A 7,742-nucleotide genomic window follows, 5' to 3' on the forward strand; every position below is an offset into this window, starting at 1 on the left:
TTAGGAAATTGGGTAGATAATGTTTCTTAAGCCAAACATCTCTATAGAACCTGAAAAACACAGAACCCTTAAAAAGATCTAGAAAAGGGATATGAATTTTCATTTATATATACTTTATTTTATCATAAAAAATAAGCGCACTGGTTTACATTTATCTGGGAAAGTCTCAACTTCTCAGGTCACTCTTTAATAAGGTCAAGGGTCTGGGCTGGGGTTGTATATAGCTCAGTGGAACAGCACATACCTAGCATGTGTGAGTCACTGGTTTTAGCACCACATATAAATTAATTTAAAAAGATTAAAGGTCCACAGACAAGTAAAAAAAAAAAAATTAAAAGAAGGTGAGGTCAAGGGTCTATCTATTTCTCTCCTGTCAATGGAGTTGATGGATAAAATAAGGAATCCCTCACCTCTAGAATCTTGGATAAATGGGGAAGAAGATGAATTTTAAATTCAATACAACTGTAACCTTTAAAAATCAGGAATTCTGGGAAAGTAGGGAATTCAAGAAAACACAGGTTCCAAGGGAAAATTATAGGTGCCAGTTGTGGGTGAAAAAAATGTACCCATATAGAAGGGAAACCGACCTCAGAAACCAGGATTTTGTCTCAAATAAATCCAGCTTACAGCAGGTTAAAGCTCAGTGTGGTTATTCAAAGATTCATACAGTCCTACAACCAAAACCGTATCATTCAATTTCCCATACCATTATGACAACTTAACCCCCTTTGAGACCATCTGCCAAACATCTATAAATTCTAGGCAAATAACAAAAATACAAGTAGCTGAAGATACAGAAAAGTAAGCAAAGGCAGGAAGATTGTGGAGGGGAAACAAAACTCAAAGAAGAATCTAGTATGGGGAGGGCAAAGTATTCCTTTTTTGTTTTTTTATTTTTGTGTCCCTTTGCTCCCAGGAGCCAGCAACAGATAATAATACTGGCAGTGAGAGCACCATAAATATATCAACCAGTAAGTGGCACTCATGAACACTGCCCTCTCAAGAGAATTGAGTCTATTTAGCTGAAGAGAGCAATAGTGTCTTTTATATGGTCAAAAGAGGCATTTAAATTTACCATTAATTATATATTCACAGTACAGTTACTATAAGTACATTTTATGCTCAGAAAAAAAGTACAAAAATATTTCCTATTTAATGATAATATATTGGCTTCATATGATAATTGAAAGTGAAAGTCACATTAGTCTCATTATCTCTCAGTCAAAACCATGTCAGAGAAACTGAAGATGTGCTTTTTTTTCATCATAAACAATATCAAAAATAAAATTAATTGCATTTACTTCAACACAGTTCAAGACAGTTCCTGTCTTTGATAAATAATGAACATTGTTGAAGTGTAACTCACTGTAGGACCTACAAGATTTCCATGTTCATGGGACTCTTCAACAGTGCTGTGCTCTGCTCACTCACTAGCTGAGTGATTTGCTCCGGAGGAGACACCTTCCAGCACTGATACAAATTTAAGTCCAGGACTTTAATTATTCTCTCAATCTCCTACAACTTGGTAAGGATTGTAGCTCTATAACTGCGCAATGGGGTAGGGGTAGGAGATGTTATTTTCTACCCAGTCATTTTATTCTTAATTCTCCCTTATTATCATCATTTAAAAAAATAGATTCAACCTACAGACTGAATCTCACAAAACACCATCAGTGTTAAACAGTGACTTCCAGTAAATATCCAGGCAATTTAAACACCCTGACAGGGTGGTTCTCCTGTCAATAAATCTTCCCTTTCTATTTCTCTTTCCATAAATGGCACAGGACATGGAAGCTTAGTGTCCACATTTTGTGTTCTGTCTCCTTGATCTTTGCTGACCTTCATAAATGTGTCTTCTTCCACCTATGCATCCAGCAATGTATCTCTTATGTGAAATTGGCAACTACAATTGGGAACAGTTGACCTTGCCTTGTTTGAGGTCTCAAAAGTCTTCACTGAGTCACTTCCTTACCCTACCCCAGGCCCTTCTTCATCCTTTCACAGGAGCTTGGTGGAAATTCTTTATGTCCTAGAACAATGATTCCCACCCTGTTATGCCTTATATCTTGTATTTCCCCATTTTATTTTCCCCACAATACTCTGTTTTAATGGAAGTATAATAGACATACTACAAAATACATATATTAACACATGGATTATGGATTTTATAAAATATATACATTTCCATCAACTCAAATCAGTCAGTTTCCATATGTGAGACAAGCATTATTTCACTTTTTTTTAAACATGGGTTTTGCTTCCTGAAAACTCATATAAAGGATATCAATCATCTTTTGCTAAAAAAAAAAATTCAGATTCATGTTTTCTAATATATACCAGGATGTGTTCTTTTGTAATTGCTGAGTAGAATTTTGTATAAAAATCACATAAATTGTTCATTTACCCATTGATGGCTTAGGTTGTTTCTAGTTCAGGATTTTCATGAATAAAATTGCTATGAATAGTCTTGAACAAGATTTTGTTTTTGGATAGATGTTAAGTCTCTCGCATAAATACCGAAAAACAAAATCAGCAAGTCTTTAGAAAATGAATTGTTTATTTATCAGAAACTCCCGTTTTTCAAAATGATTATACCTTTTTACTCCTCCAGCATCATTTGTGAGTTTCAATTGCACCACACTCCCACCATATTGAGATTGTTTCTTTTAATTGTAATCATTTTAGTGAGTCTAAAGTATTTTATTGTCATTTCATTTACACTTTTAAAACAGAGACATGAGGTGGGAGGGAAAGGGAGAGAAAAAGGGAAACTGCATGAAAATGGAAGGAGACCCTCATTGTTAAACCAAATTACATATAAGAGGTTGTGAGGGGAATGAGAAAAAAAAAAAACAAGGAGAGAAATGAATTACAGTAGATGGGGTAGAGAGAGAAGATGGGAGGGAAGGGGAGGGGGGATAGTAGAGGATAGGAAAGGTAGCAGAATACAACAGTTATTAATATGGCATTATGTAAAAATGTGGATGTGTAACCGATGTGATTCTGCAATCTGTATTTGGGGTAAAAATGGGAGTTCATAACCCACTTGAATCTAATGTATGAAATAAGATATGTCAAGAGCTTTGTAATGTTTTGAACAACCAATAAAAAATAAAATTAAAAACAACAACAACAACAACAACAACAACAAAAAGCTCTAATCCCTTTACTCTCCTGAGATAAAATCCACAGATAGCATGACCTAAATATATACATGCAATTTGGAAAAAACTCAATACCATAACTAAAAAGCTGAAAAATGAGTGTAATAAAATAGATTTACATATAGTTATATGTGAAATATGCAAGTACTACTAACTATAATATAATAAATTACAAATTATTATACCTATAAGAAGAATCACTATAATTCAAGAACTACAAATGTATAAAATATATACAGTGTCTTGGCAATTCATGTATCATATAAAGCCTTGGAATCAATAATGCTATTTTGTTAAATGTTAATAAGCTCTTGATTAATTTCTGAACACAACAATGTAATCTTTCCTCAATTTGTATGGAATTATATTCTTAAAACACTGAATGGATATTAAAAGTTTACAAAACAAACTTTGAGTTTATATGTAAAATGGAATGAAGTTCTGAACTCAATTTTATACATGTTTTTCCACAGTCATGAATGTCTAGAGAAATATTAGAAATTTGTGTAGCATTTGGAACAGCTTTTTGTCTTGTGGGACTATGCATATCAGAAAATGTCTAGTATCACTGGCTCCTACTCACTTTGGTGTATCCAAACACTAAAAAATGCTCCCACATATTTCCACTGCCCACCCAGAACCACTCTTCTAAGCACAACCTGGGGTCAGTGGGAATTAGCTTAGGCACTAGCTCAAGACCCTCCTGACCAAATTTGCTCTCAGCCAGGTCTGATCTACTACCATTTGCCATTGAGTCACCATGATTTTTTAATTTAAATTATTGTATAAGATGCCTTAGTTTGAGTTCTCCCAGGGAAGAGACGTCCACCATGCGGCCAGCGCATTGGTTTCATTAATGAGGTTCTTGGCATAAAAGTTAGCTAGCAGAGATTGAAATAAAACACACAGACTCAGTTACCTTTTTCTATGACCAGGTCCGAGACGGCTCCCCTCTCTGGCTCCCACCTCGAACCACCCTTAGGGCAGCAAGGATTACTCAGGGCTAGCAGGAGAGAGGGTGGGGGGAGCACACCAGGGAGTAGCCTTTTATTGGGGAACAAAAAATTCAGGGGAGAATTCCACCCAATGAAGGTTGAGGGGGGCCGCACTCCATGCTCAGGGTCACTGATTGGCCCCCGGGGTCAGTGGTCAGTCACACCCGCACATGGACTGGTTCTCTCATCAGGAGAGGGCCGGGAAAGCTCCGACACAGCCAGAACGCCTCAGACCCAAACCAGGAGTCGCCCAGTCATGTGTGAGAATGGCTCTCCACAGAGGTGGATTTGTATATAGGCTGGGAAGAACTCCAAGGAACCATATCTTTGTGGGAGTGGAGCAAGCATGACCTAGGAAGGGAGAAGCTGAACTGAAATGCAGTTGCAGTAGAGGCCACAGTTGATTAAATAGGGAGATAAAGAGTTCCCTATTCTACTCTTCAGAATTATTCTAACTTGAGGCAGGTTGGCTGCCACAGGTGGGAATGCAGAGCAACATTTGTGCAAACTATAGGAGATGCACACTGCTAAATAAACTTTTGACTTTTTCTGGATTTAGATGTTTTGATGATATCATGACAAAGGAAGGTGGAGAATACAGCATTTCAATTCAATTGTGTAGGGCTTGTGGAATAAGATGCATCAGGAAACATTTATAGGCAAAGCCCAGTAAAAAGCTTTACTGTAACTGACCAGTAAGGCAACAATTTTCTCTTTCTAAAAATGAATCATTAAATAATATTTATCATCCCCACCTTACAGATGAGACAAGAATCAGACAGGTTCAGTGAATTTTCTTCAAGTTCACACTACTTGTGCATGACTATTTCAATCCTCACCATTCTAAACAACTGTACCATACATTTTCATACTAACAAATGTGCCAACATAACTGGTGAACTAACATATTAATTTTTAAATATTAAATCCTCCCTCTTATTTCTTGTTTTCTCTTGCGCTAAAGCCCCTCAGCACTGGCTCAAGTTCATTATCAATTGATTTCCAATGAAGATAAACAGAAAAACACCAACCTTCCCACATAATAAACAAATGTGCAGACTTCCTATCTCAAACTTATCTTTATCTCCCATAAAATTAGCTAATAATAGCAAGGAAAGAGAATAGTGGCAAATATGATTTGCTTAAAATGCAAACTTCATCAAAGCTATTGTTTCTCATTTTCTAATCACTGATTTTGTTGTTGCTATAAAAATTTATTTTAGTACTGGCATATACATGCATCATGAGATAGTTTATGCCCCACCCCTGCCCCCCTGCTTTTGGGGGACTAAATACCTTTAAAAATGGTGGGGGAACTAAATATATTTTGTTTCTGACTTATTTTCAGTCAACGAATCCCATGGTACATTGTTCAGATAAAAAAGTTTCAACAGTAAAGAATTTCCAAAAGTAAATACTCTTCACCTCTGTGCAAGTAAAGAAAGTCAGAAAAACTAGCAGAGTGTTCTTTCAAAGAAAAATTGTTGCAAATGTAGAGATGAGGTGGAACTAGAAGAAGAAACTCTTGAGTATGTTTAGGATGAGCAAATGCCTAACAGAAAAAGCCAACAGGCAGGAAAATGCAAAAATTATTTAAAAACATTAATTAAATGTAAAAGGAAATGAAAAGATCTGGTTAACTATGGGAAACAATTCTTTTAGTTCTTTGAAAACAACCCTTTTTCTCATTAGCCTCATTCAGAGACTATACTTTCCAAGAGTATGAATCAGTGTGTCTCTCTTACTCTTCCTATCTCCTCTTCCACCCAGTGCTCTCTTCTCATTTGGCTTAGTATGCCTAAAATAGTTAGCTGCATCACAGAATTAAGAGAAACAATGAAATGCCACTTAACTTGGTGGTTCAGGACTGCAAACAACACCATTTGTGTTGGTGTGCTCACTTGTGGCATATTGGGGAGTGTCTTTGAAAGTGGTTATAACAAAACCTAACCTACAATTTGGTATGGCTACAAGTGGATAAAGTGCTGGTCAGATGAAAACACGGGGCCAAACTGCATTATTTTATTTCCTTTCACAGTAAGGAGGGAAAGGACATTCACATTACCACAAAGGACAATTGGCACGCAGTAGCACTCAAGTGTTAACTGAATCAGCTGCTCACCTTACTGGCTCATGGCTCAATAAGTCAGCTTAGTTAACAGATCTTTCAAAGTGAACATTCCCAATCAGCAACAACAAAGTAAATTTGTGTGTATCTTTCTTGCTTTCCAAAGTGCTTCTGAAAATGAAATTTTTAAAAGTTGGACCAAAAAATGTAAACTGGGTTGAGGGTAAGTCACATACACAGAATAATGCAAAATAAGTTTAGATGTAAGATTTAAATCATCATAGGCCATTTGTATAAGTCTTTTGATGAGTTTGACCAACAATTAGAATGTCAGCCACCTTCTGACATAAGTAACTTGACCAAAAGGTCACATGAATCCACTTAAAATGAAACCTGAAAACCTAACAATTACCATTTTGGCAGCATTTTTTAATGGCACTCTGACACAGTTCCTAAAACAGCTAATTGGTGTCATTCACATTTACAGTTACATAAATTAATACTTTCTTCTGAAATAGTTTACCTACCATTCAATGGTCTCTAAGATCACTCCCTAAAATTATTAAAGAGTGTGATTCATTTTGACACAAAATCACATAATATCTCCTACTTTTACTATCTGACATATGTATTCTTCAAAAGACAAACACATATTTTGAGGCAGTTCCCCTGCTTTTCATTTGTACTTCAACACACCTAACAAAGTGCAAGCACACAAATACTGAGAACCCACAATAATTTTCTTTGTCTGGAATCCAACAATGCATCTCTTTCCTTCTTGGCACATGTATCTTGAGTTTGTGACAATACCATCATTAAACTCATTCTTTCCATTGAGATGTGACTGATCACTCCCCTTGATTCTATCACAAGCAGGCAATGTCCCGTAACCATTTAATGTGCTGCCTTAGATCACAACCTGTTCAGCCTTTTACCTAGGAGAGCCCTACTGGCAAAAGTACATCAAGTAATGTGAAATCTACTACTGTCCAAAGATGTAGATGGCAAAAAAGAAATTTCTTTGAAGTCTCATGTTGTGTCTTTTGAAGTACATCACTGCATTCTATTCTATAATTCATTCATTCAACAATACTAGCTGTTTGCTCCATGACAGGCATTACTAGAGTACACTGTAATGAATAGAGTTTTTATTTTTAACCTAGTAAAATTTAACTTGGCTCAAATAGAAAAGCTAAACAAAGATTTGCTCAAATCCAAGAAGAAAAAAAAAAGATAATCCAAGACATGCTAATTATTGCTTCATATACCATTAGTCATGCCATTGCTCATCCTGGGAATCTGTGTGCTCTGGTTTGAGAAGCTGAATCTTGATTTAATTCCCAAAATAATGCCGAGAGCAAACTGAATTCCTACATGAAAAGACTTGGAAATGATATTAGAACTAACCAGGTTATATTTATTTTATCACAGGTTTTGCCTATAGTCTGAAATGACAAAAGTGGAAAGCCTAGAGGAAATGTATAAAACTGATGCTTAAAAACAACATGAAGGGGA

The sequence above is a fragment of the Callospermophilus lateralis genome, chromosome 6 (assembly GCF_048772815.1).
Source record: "Callospermophilus lateralis isolate mCalLat2 chromosome 6, mCalLat2.hap1, whole genome shotgun sequence".
NCBI lineage: Eukaryota > Metazoa > Chordata > Mammalia > Rodentia > Sciuridae > Callospermophilus > Callospermophilus lateralis.